Consider the following 12822-nt stretch of genomic DNA (forward strand, 5'->3'; position numbering starts at 1 on the left):
GATTTTCCATACTCTCATTTCTCTTTTTGTTTACTTTCTATCCAATATGATCTTTTTCAAACTTCCTTGTGTGGAAGATTAAATCATTAATTTTAAAACTTTCTTCTTTTTTTAATGAAGGACTTACTGCTTTGCATTTTCATATAAATACTGCTTTAGCTGCCTGCTACAAATTTTAGTTTATTTTGTTTTCATCTTCCTTTAGTTCAAGATAATTTCTGATTTACTGTGTGATTTCTTATTTGGGCCATGAGTTATTTAGTGGTACATTGTTTAATTTATTAATATATACTTATTTCTTGATTTCTTTCTGTTATTAAGTTCTAATTTAATTTTGTTTTAGTCTCAGAACAGCATATGATTTCTTTCCTATTTTTTAAATGGAGTGTCATATAAATGCCAAATAAGTTAGTTAGGTTGGTAACTTGTTCAAAATTTTTTTTCTCTAGTAAAGACCACAGTAATGGTATATTACTGGTATACTAGTAATGAAATAAAATTATTTGTAAATCTTGACAAATAAGTCAGATTAAATTCTATATATCCAGTTATGTTTATTCCCCATTATGGTTGTGCTTCTAAGGAAATCATATCATATTTTTCTCTGCTTTTATTTATCTTCTTAATCTATGTTGAATGGGGATGGATAGAAGAAAGAAAGGAAGGGCTGGAAAAAGAGAGAAAGAGAGGGCATGAGGAGGGAGGGAGGGAGGAAGAGAGAGAGAAATGGGGAGAAAAAGAATTTTGCTCTGTTTTCATGCACTGCCTACTTTCTGACTCCTAAATATCCTCCAGCTCAGACTTGTGTACCTACATCTCTACCTGACATCTCTACATTTATTTTACTTTTTAAATTTTTAATTGGAGGCTAATTACTTTTCAATATTGTGGTGGTTTTTGCCATACATTCACATGAATCAGCTATGTGTTCCCCATCCTGACCCTCCCTCCCTCTTCACTCCCCATCCCATCCCTCAGGGTCATCCCAGTGCACCAGCCATGAGCACCCTGCCTCATGCATTGAACCTGGACTGGCGATTTATTTCACATATGATAATATACATGTTTCTTCTATGTAATCGTTGATTTGCTAGTTCCCAATTAACTGTTCTTGGTAGTAGAGCTCATGAACACCAGTGCACAGCTGCCTTTTCTCTCAGCAATAATTCTCACTACTTAAGGATGTCGCTCTTGCTGTTATATCTTATCTGATGCATCAGTGTTACCAGTTCTGCTGGATCATTTTAATTATGGCTGCTTAAGGGCCTTTGAATTTACTCTTCCTTGTTATACCCTGCCCCTGTTCTTTGCATACAGTGTAGTGGTAGAGCACATAGGAATGAAAATACTTACATTTGAATCTTGTCTGTACTTCCTAATCTTGTCAAGTTACTTAATTTCTTGGTACTTCAGTTTCTTCATCTGTAAAATGAAAACAATGATAATAATTTCTTTGTAGGGATGCTATGACATTAAATAAGTTAATGTTTGTGAAGTGCTTAGAAACATGCCTGACACTAGTACGAAAAAATGTTAGCTTTTAAGTAGCTCAAATGTCATCTCCATAGCCCTGATGCTCTGCTTAAACAGCCATCTGGTCATTCTAAATCACATTATTCTGCATATTTAAATCCAACTGTGTATTGTAATCTATAATCCGTTTGTTTATTGTCTGTTTCCGTACCATCATACCTTTTCCACAAACGCAGACAAAAATTATCAACATGAAGACAGCTACTTAGTCTCCTTTAATCATTTGTGTATTCCCAGTGTCTAGAAGCATCTGGCACATAGTAGGTGTTAAGTAAAATTTGCTCAACCAGTAAAAGATGTTAAATGAATCCGTGGTATTTTTTAAAGATCAGCCCTCTAGTGGTGGCAAAAGTGATGCATAGCCCTTTTACAATAAATTTATTAATTTCAATAGATTGTTTATATTTATCTACTTTCCAAAATAATTTTGTTTGACAGGAAAGTACTCAGGTACAAGGGAAAAGGAGTGGGGGAACCAAATAAACCTGATTTAATATAATGAGGGCTGCATGTGGTTTTTAATGCAGAAAAGAGGTGAGGATGTAAAAGAACAACGACATTTTGTTAGCATTGTACTGGGTGTCATAATAGGTGTCTTGTATAAATTGTACCATGCAATTTCCACAACAGCCCTCTTAAGCAGACTCTTATCTCTACTTTGCAACCAAGGATAGTGACACTTAGGCAAAAAGAAGGGTATTTCATAGCCATTACTGGTGAAAAGTAACCATGCCAAGCTGCAGATGGTAAACTTTGTCTGGTTTCTCTTAGAGAAATTTGTCACATGAATGCTTATATGTAAAGAACATTGAACAGTACATTGGGTAGTGTCTTCCATTGTAGTCTTACAGAACATTCTGAGATGTTATTCAAGTGATCGTTTCTTATATATTGTCCTTTGATAGCAACATAATAATGAGGGCAAATTGTTATTTGACAACAATAAAAATGAGGGAAAAGCAGTTATAAATAACAAGATGAAAGTGTTTCTAAAGGGAAGTAAAATACAGTAGTCGAGGTACAGAACTTTTTGATTATATGATTTCATGTAAGAATAGTTTGCTGAATCTCAACTAATATTACTTTAGATTGGTAGCCTCAAATGTCAATTCTCATTTTTTTTTCTTTTATACAAAAGTAACACGACTTTTACTTTTATGTAGAACATTTGCAAATAGAGACATTTTAAAGAAAAACATGTTCTCCATATTCCTGCTTCCTATAAATTGTAGTTCTTTAACATTTTATGTTTCTTTCCAGACATTTTTCTTTTCTAATTGCATTTCTCTGTATGTGGATGCTTGTATTTATACACACTAAAAAATGGCATTCAGGATTCCTATTTATAGCCAAGTGGGAGACTAGATACTCTGAACTATCCTCCTGTGACAAAACAACTAAAAATAGTAGATAAAGTATTTTTAAAAGCATATTTTAAGTTGCATCACTAAACTCACAAGAAAATTAAGCAAAATCCTTAGAGAAGAGCAAGGAAATGAAATTGGGAATCCAGGAAGATAAATGAGCACTGAAACTATGTTTTTTTTCCAAGGGATATCTATCAAACCTTATGACGTTGAGCTTCTTTATAATGGCTATGCTCATGGGCAGGTAACCATGCATCTAGTGTGCTGACGGTACACGTGTGCATGCTCAGTCATATAGGACTCTTTGCAACCCCATGGACTATAGCCCAGCTGGCTACTCTGTCCATGAAATTTTCGAGGCAAGAATACTGGAGTGGGTTGCCATGCCCTTCTCCAGGGGATCTTCTGAACCCAGGGATGGAACTCGTTTTCCACATCTGCTGCACTGGTAGGCTGATTCTTTTACCACTGAGCCACCTGGGAACCTCCGTGCTGAAGGTAGTCTTGGTTTATTCATATTGTTAGTACATAATTATTAATAGCATCCCTTTTCACTTTTAAAAATACCCTGGCCTGGGCAATAATTTATATTGTTGCCCTAGGCATGGGCTGCTGAGGAGAGAGATGGCTTTCACAGACATGAAATCTTAACACTATCTCAGTGTATGTCAGGATAGAAGTGGAGAAGGCACAAAGAAGTTCCTAAAATATGGTTACAAACATTGGGGAGATACAGACACCTCTAAACATACATAATTCAGATGCCATTTGGGATAAGACTGAAAAATCGTACACCACTTGCTAACCTCTGTGTGTCTCATATGACAGAGTTGATGTTCACAGTATTAAAACCAGTGATTTTAAAATGTTATTTGAAAAAGCTGAGTTAGATTTGCTACTAGTTTAAGAATATAAGGATGTGTAACAAAGCTTCCTGAAAACATAATTTGATAGTAAAAAGGTTAATGCTTAAGTCCCTCTTAAGCATTAAGATTAAGCAACAGTATGTGAATGGTGAACTTCCAGATGTTCAAGCTGGACTTAGAAAAGGCAGAGGAACCAGAGATCAAATTGCCAACATCCGCTGGATTATCAAAACAAAAAAACAAACAAACAAACAAAAAAAACAACAGCATTCCAGAAAAACATCTACTACTGCTTTATTGACTATGTCAAGGCCTTTGACTATGTGGATGACAACAAACTGTGGAAAACTCTTCAAGATGGGAATACCAGACCACCTGACCTGCCTCCTGAGAAATCTATATGCAGGTCAAGGAGCAACAGTTAGAACTGGACATGGAACAACAGACTGGTTCCAAATCAGGAAAGGAGTACATCAATGCTGTATATTGTCACCCTGCTTATTTAACTTATATGCAGAGTACATAATGCAAAATGCTGGGCTGGAAGAAGCAAAAGCTGGAATCAAGATTGCTGGGAGAAGTATCAATAGTCTCAGATATGCAGATGTCACCACCCTAATGGCAGAAAGTGAAGAAGAACTAAAGAGCCTCTTGATGAAAGTGAAAGAGGAGAGTGGAAAGGTTGGCTTAAAACTCAACATTCAGAAAACTAAGATCATGGCATCTGGTCCCATCACTTTATGGCAAATAGATGGGGAAACAATGGAAACAGAGAATTTATTTTTGGGGGGCTCCAAAATCACTGCAGATTGTGACTGCAGCCATGAAATTAAAAGACACTTGCTCCTCGAAAGAAAAGCTATGACCACCTAGACAGCATATTAAAAAGCAGAGACATTACTTTATCAACAAAGATCCATCTAGTAAAAGCTATGGTTTTTCCAGTAGTCATATATGGATGTGAGAGCTGGACTATAAAGCTGAGCACTGAGGAATTGATGCTTTTGAATTGTGGTGTTGGAGAAGACTCTTGAGAATCCCTTGGACTGCAAGGAGATCAAACCAGTCAATCCTAAAGGAGATCAGTCCTGAACATTCTTTGGAGGGACTGATGTTGAAGCTGAAACTCTGATAAACTGGCCACCTGATGCGAAGAACTGACTCCTTGGAAAAGACCCTGATGCTGGGAAAGATTGAAGGCAGGAGGAGAAGGGGATGACAGGAGGAGATGGTTGGATGGAATCACCAACACGATGGACATGAGTTTGAGTAGCTCTTGGAGTTGGTGAAGGACAGGGAAGCCTGGCATGCTGCTGTCCATGGGGTTGCAAAGAGTCAGACACGACTGAGTGACTGAACTGAACTAAGTCCATCTGGACAATATAAATTAATTTGATATCTAAATCTTCAATGATGCAAGCTAGATACAAATAAGTGTAACATAGGGCAGGAGCTCCATCCATTGTGATGTTCAGAACCACCACACGAGGTTCAACTCTCTGTCCACTTTTGTTATCTGCATTTTCCCTGGGAATAGTATTGGAAAGACTTAGTAGGTTGATGGAAAAACAGGTATCTGACAGTAAGCAATGAAAGTAGATTCGACTTCCTGTTCATGCTATTATTTTTCTGCTTTCTCTTGCATTCTGCTGTGTAAAAGTCTACGAAAGTCATAGAACATTAGGGTTAAAAGGAACTTTCTTTTGTATAATTTTCTTGAGGGTATAGAAATTGATCAGATACAATCCTTAGTGGCTCAGATGGTAAAGAATCTGCCCGCAGTGTAGGAGACCTGGATTTGATCCCTGGGTCAGGAAGATCACCCAGAGAAGGAAATGGCAACCCAGTCCACTTTTATTGCCTAGAGAATTCCATGGACAGGTCCATAGGATCGCACAGAGTCTGACACGACTGAAGAGACTTAGCACACAGTCTTTGATATAGTTTTGTAGTTTTTTTTTTTTTTTAACTTCAGAGGAGGAAAGGGAAACTGGAAAGATTTCTAGCCAACTATCGAGTCACAGTTTCTACAGAAGCAATAATTTTATTTCCATAACTAGTTAAAATTAACAACTGTAACACTAGAAACCAAATTGCCATGATTAAAAGTATAATACCTATGTCTAGATCACAATAATATACTAGTTATAAGTAGATATAATTTTAAAAATGATTACTAAAACCTATAACATCTATTTTTAAGGAAAATGTCAATTATTTTAGAAAATAAAGTATAATTTAACAATTACTATATAAATGTGTGCTATTAGATTTTATAGGTTGCATGTAGATTTATTTTCACAATTTAACCTAGGAATAAAAATACTTGTTTTAAAATTTTATACAACTTTTTTTTCAGATTTTACAATTTCACTAATTGTCCTTCAAAATTACTCTTGGTAATGGCTCAGTTACATCCTATGCTATTTAAATTATTCCTTTTTCATAGTATTTAGTTTCCCTAATTTTTGATTCTCATGATTAATATTTAAGTGAACATTCTATGCATAAATCTTTTTTTGCCTTTCTTTTTTTATTTATTTTTTTTCCATTTCTTTTTATTAGTTGGAGGCTAATTACTTTACAATATTGTAGTGATTTTTGCCATACATTGACTTGAATCAGCCATGGATTTATATGTATTCCCCATCCCGATCCCCCCTCCCACCTCCCTCTCTACCTGATCCCTCTAGGTCTCCCCAGTGCACCAGCCCCGAGCACTTGTCTCATGCATCCAACCTGGGCTGGTGATCTGTTTCACCCTTGATAATATACATGTTTCAATGCTGTTCTCTCGAAACATCCCACCCTCGCCTTCTCCCACAGAGTCCAAAAGTCTGTTCTGTACATCTGTGTCTCTTTTTCTGTTTTGCATATAGGGTTATCATTACCATCTTTCTAAATTCCATATATATGTGTTAGTATACTGTAATGGTCTTTATCTTTCTGGCTTACTCACTCTGTATAATGGGCTCCAGTTTCATCCATCTCATTAGAACTGATTCAAATGAATTCTTTTTAATGGCTGAGTAATATTCCATGGTGTATATGTACCATAGCTTCCTTATCCATTCGTCTGCTGATGGGCATCTAGGTTGCTTCCATGTCCTGGCTATTATAAACAGCGCTGCCATGAACATTGGGGTGCACGTGTCTCTTTAAGATCTGGTTTCCTCGTTGTGTATGCCCAGGAGTGGGATTGCTGGGTCATATGGCAGTTCTATTTCCAGTTTTTTAAGGAAGCTCCACACTGTTCTCCATAGCAGCTGTACTAGTTTGCATTCCCACCAACAGTGTAAGAGGGTTCCCTTTTCTCCACACCCTCTGCAGCATTTATTGCTTGTAGACTTTTGGATAGCAGCCATTCTGACTGGCGTGTAATGGTACCTCATTGTGGTTTTGATTTGCATTTCTCTGATAATGAGTGATGTTGAGCATCTTTTCATGTGTTTGTTAGCCATCTGTATGTCACTATGTATAAATCTTTGAGCATATCTGATGATTTTTTAAGCTATAGTAGAGGTGAAATGGAGAATTCGTGACTGTATTTCATAGGATTCATATAGGATGCAAAATACTCAAATCCTGCCCTGCCAGTCTTGTTCTCCATGCAGTATCCAAGAGTGCCATGTATGGAGGGAGCAACGACAAGTAGGTACCATTTCAGAGTTTTTTCTGGTAAGAGTGAGTTTGAGCCTCTGGCTCAAATTCAAAGCTTATGAAGACCTTCTCTCTCCTAAGTCCAAATCCAAATGTCTCCACCAGCCAACCATTTAACCTGAATTGATGGACACATCAATTTATAACTATTTATAGCCACACCTATCTACCTTTTCCCATTCCAAGACACTAGCAGCCACGGATTTCATCTCCATTTCTAAACTTTTGTCAATTTTAGAATGTTATATAAACTGAATCATTTAAGTTGTAACCTTTTAAGATGGCTATTTTTCAGTCAGCATAATCCGTCTAAGATCCATGTAAGTTTTTGCACATATAAGTAGTTCATTTCATTTTATTGCTGAGTGGTATTCCATGGTGGGGCTTCCCAGGTGGCACTAGTGGTAAAGAACCCACCTGCCAGTGCAGCAGATGTAAGACACACAGGTTTGATCCCTGGGTCAGGAAGATCCCCTGGAGGAGGGCATGGCAATCCCCTCCAATTATTCTTGCCTGGAGAACCTCATAGATAGAGGAGCCTGGCAGGCTACAGTCCATAGGGTCACAAAGAGTCAGACATGACTGAAGTGACTTAGCATACATTCCATGGTACAGATATAACACAGTTTGTTTAACTAGTCATCTATTGAGGAATGTTTTGGTTCCAGGTTTTGACTGTTACAAATACAGCTGCTATGAACATTCTTGTACACAATTTTATGTGGACATAAATTTTGATTTCTCTGGGGTAGAGGCCCAAAAGCACAATTGCTCAGTCATAAGGTTAACTCATGTTTAGTTTTGTGAGAGTTTCCGGAGTGCTGCTGCTGCTAAGTCGCTTCAGTCGTGTCTGACTCTGTGCGACCCCATAGATGGCAACCTACCAGGCTCCCCTGTCCCTGGGATTCTCCAGGCAAGAAAACTGGAGTGGGTTGCCACTTCCTTCTCCAAAGCATGAAAGTGAAAAGTGAAAGCGAAGTCGCCCTGTCCGGTCCAACTCTTCGCGACCCCATGGACTGTAGCCTACCAGGCTCCTCCGTCCATGGGATTGTCAAGGCAAGAGTACTGGAGTGGGTTGCCATTTCCTTCTCCACTCCAGAGTGACTGTAACATTTTACATTCCCAGCATCAATGTATGAATAATCCAGTATCTCTGCATCTTCATCAGTACTTGGTGTTCTCATTGTTTTTTCTTTTAGCCATTCAAATAGGTCTGTTTTAGGGTTATTTATTTTTATTATGTGAATTTCATTCTATTTTGTGCCTGTTGTTCTATTAGAGCATCGACTTTTAAAAATTTATTAAGAGCACTTTCTTTATGAAGTATATTAACACATCACCTGTTTTTGGAAAGTTTTTATCGATTATTTTCCTTAAAATTTTTTTGGCATAATAAATATTAAACTTTTAGGTAATCCAATTTTTCCTTTCCCTTGCAAATTATTATTTTTTTTGTTAAAGTTTTTATTTATTTATTTTTTTTAATTAGTTGGAGGCTAATTACTTCACAACATTTCAGTGGGTTTTGTCATACACTGATATGAATCAGCCATAGAGTTACACGTATTCCCCATCCCGATCCCCCCTCCCACCTCCCTCTCCACCCGTTTCCTCTGGGTCTTCCCAGTGCACCAGGCCTGAGCACTTGTCTCATGCATCCCACCTGGGCTGGTGATCTGTTTCACCGTAGATAATATACATGCTGTTCTCTCAAAACATCCCACCCTCACCTTCTCCCACAGAGTTCAAAAGTCTGTTCTGTACACCTGTGTCTCTTTTTCTGTTTTGCATATAGGGTTATCGTTACCATCTTTTAAAATTCCATATATATGCATTATTTAACATATATGGAATATATAAATTCTAGATAAGTAAAAAAATCAAATGTAAAAAACAAACCTTAAAAATGAATATACAGGTGACTAATCTCTCAGTAGACAACAACTTCCTAAACATAAAAGTAATAAAATAATTTGCAAGGGACTGTTTATAATAGCCAGGACATGGAAGCAACCTAGATGCCCATCAGCAGACGAATGGATAAGGAAGCTATGGTACATATACACCATGGAATATTACTCAGCCATTAAAAAGAATTCATTTGAATCAGTTCTAATGAGATGGATGAAACTGGAGCCCATTATACAGAGTGAAGTAAGCCAGAAAGATAAAGAACATTACAGCATACTAACACATATATATGGAATTTAGAAAAATGGTAACGATAACCCTATATGCAAAACAGAAAAAGAGACACAGGTGTACAGAACAGACTTTTAGACTGTGGGAGAAGGTGAGGGTGGGATGTTCAGAGAGAACAGCATTGAAAAAAGTATACTATCAAGGGTGAAACAGATCACCAGCCCAGGTTGGATGCATGAGACGGGTGCTCAGGCCTGGTGCACTGGGACGACCCAGAGGGATGGAATGGAGAGGGAGGTGGGAGGGGGGATCGGGATGGGGAATACATATAAATCCATGGCTGATTCATGTCAATGTATGGCAAAAATCACTACAATATTGTAAAGTAATTAGCCTCCAACTAATAAAAAGAAATGGAAAAAAAAGAACTATCATGCATCATTTGCTGTGTAAACAATTATTTCAAAACTATTTGAATAGTTGTTTTCTCATTCGTGTATGCTATTTTCTTTATCAGTTGCTCCATTTTTATTTAGACTTGATTTTGTTTTGATTTTGTCTATGGAATTCTATCAATCTGCCCATCAATTCTTGTGCCAGTACCATTTAGCTGGGATTTTGGCAATAACTTGCTAGCAGTCAAATTAAGACTGGGTTCCTGGAACTTAGATATTCTATGTAAATCACTGGAAGTGGGGCCATATGCTTTAGTAACCAAATGCCAAATGTCAGCATTTTCTTGTCATGAAAATGTAGGGGCCTGACTTACTCATGTTATGTAGGAAACTCTGATTGTACTTCCTACGACGTTCTGCTCTGGAATTGTGTACTTTCAATCAGATATCCAGGATACTTGGCAGTAATTCCCACCTCTTCCTTCGACTAGATCCAAATAGCCCAGAGTCATTCAGGCCTCTTGGAACAGCCTTGGATGTCCAGTAATTCCCCTTGATGGATCTTAACTTTAATATTAACTCTCATTTATACTTTCACAGTGTTGTAACATTTGTAGAGGAGTCTTTTAAGGAAATGAATGGAGTATACTCAGGTCAGTGCATTATAAGCAATGGAATCTGTCTCAGGTTCCCAGAATTGAATTCTGTAAAAGAGTGAAGATCTATCACTAACTGATAGTTTAAGAAATAATTCACCAGAGGGTAGGAAAAGGACTTCAGTTCCTTCTGAAGGTATAATAAGGTTCCAGAGTCTATTCCATGGATTTGCAAGTGTTTATGCAGAACCTTTGTCATTTTATTTATTTTCTTTCTTTTCAAGAAGACACTCTGGTTGTATCTCTCTGAAGGTAAATCTTAGATTAAGTACCAGTTTAAGTTTCATTTCACAAGTACCACAGTATAAACAGGGATATTTTTGGAAGTGAATAACATACAACCCAACTCAAAATTGGTTATATAATGAGAGGAATTTGTGGATGCATATAACTGGAAAATTCAGAGAACCTATGAGCTTTGGATAGTGTAATTCAATGACCAAACAGGATCACCAGCTTCTAGTTTATTTCAGTTTTCCATAGTGTTAATATCATGCTAAGGCCAGTTACTCCTGACATCATAGGAGGTTGTGAGCAATCCCTTAGGTATATGTTTCCTTATTCAGGAGACAGAATGAATGTGTCTTAGCATTCCCAGTGATATTGTGTTCAGGTATTTGGAAAATACTAATGCATTTAAGCCATTCAGAATTCACCTCTGGAAGTTGGGAGTAAGGGTAATCCTGTACAAATCACCTGGTAGAGCAAGTTCAGGATCCTGTTACCATGAATGAGAGGAGATGGATGCTGGGCAGCAAACCAAAGCTGTCTGCTACACCCATTATTCAGCACTTTAGAGACAGTTTGTAAAAGAGCCTCTGAAGGATGATTTGTATTAATACAGCTGAATGTTCTAGTTGAGCCCTATAGAGACTGTGAATACTCCTGGATCTCAATTAACAACAAATATATATTTAGTGACTCTGTACTACATGCCAAGCAGTTTCCCACCATTGCACATATCCTGGGAAGAATAAAAGGGATTGTTTCTCATCAGAATACTGGGTTTACAGGGGTAAAATTTGTAAAATTTGTGCAAAATCCACTCTGTATAGATGAATCATTTGTCAGATAATTTGGTATGTGGTCAGCACAAAGGCAGCTGGGCTGCTTCAACTGCCCCTTCTCCTCAAGCCATAGTTGTTTATTGAGTGGTGTTGCTAACAAAAATTAAATACAGAGGGAAAATATTAAAAGCTGCAAAGGAAAAGCAACAAATAACCTTATGGGGATTCCTCTATATGTTATCGGCCTATTTTTCAGCAGAAACTCTGTGGGACAGAAAAAAGTGGCAAGATATATTTAGTGATGAAAGGGAAAAACCTAAAACCAAGATTACTCTACCCAGCAAGGCTCTCATTCAGATTTGATGGAGAAGCTAAAAGCTTTACAGACTAGCAAAAACTAAGATAATTCAGCATCAGCAAACCAGGTTTACAACAAATGCTAAAGATACTTCTTTATGTGGGAAACACAAGAGAAGAAAAAGGCCTAAAAAACAAACATAAAACAATTAAGAAAATGGTAATAGGAACATATGCATATCGATAATTACCTTAAATGTAAGTGGATTAAATGCTTCAACCAAAAGATACAGCATGGATGGCTGGATACAGAAATAATACCCATATATATAAGACCATATATATATATATATGTGTGTGTGTGTGTGTGTGTGTATAAATAAAAGACCCTACAAGAGTCCACTTCAAACCTAGGAACACATACAGACTGAAAGTGAAGGGATGGAAAAAGATATTCCCTGAAGTAGCAATACTCATATCAGAAAAAATAAACTTTAAAGAGTATTAGACAAGACAAGGGAGGATACTACACAGTGAAAAGTTAAAGTTGCTCAGTTGTGTCCAACTCGTTGCGATCCCATGAACTGTAGCTGCCAGGCTTCTCTGTCCATGGAGTTCTTCAGGCAAGAATACTGGAGTGGGTAACCATTCCCTTCTCCAGGGGATCTTCCCAACTCAGGGATCGAAGCCAGGTCTCCCACATTGCAGGCAAATACTTTACCATCTAAGCCATCAGAGAAGCCCACTACACAGTGATCACAAGAAGTGATCAAGTGATCCAGTGATCCAAGAAGAAAATATAACAATTGTAAATATTTATGCACCCAACATAGCACCTCAATACATAAAGCACATGCTAACAGCCATAAAAGGGGAAATCAACAGTAACACAATAATAG

Source organism: Cervus canadensis, chromosome X (genome assembly GCF_019320065.1).
Source record: "Cervus canadensis isolate Bull #8, Minnesota chromosome X, ASM1932006v1, whole genome shotgun sequence".
In the NCBI taxonomy this organism is placed as follows: domain Eukaryota; kingdom Metazoa; phylum Chordata; class Mammalia; order Artiodactyla; family Cervidae; genus Cervus; species Cervus canadensis.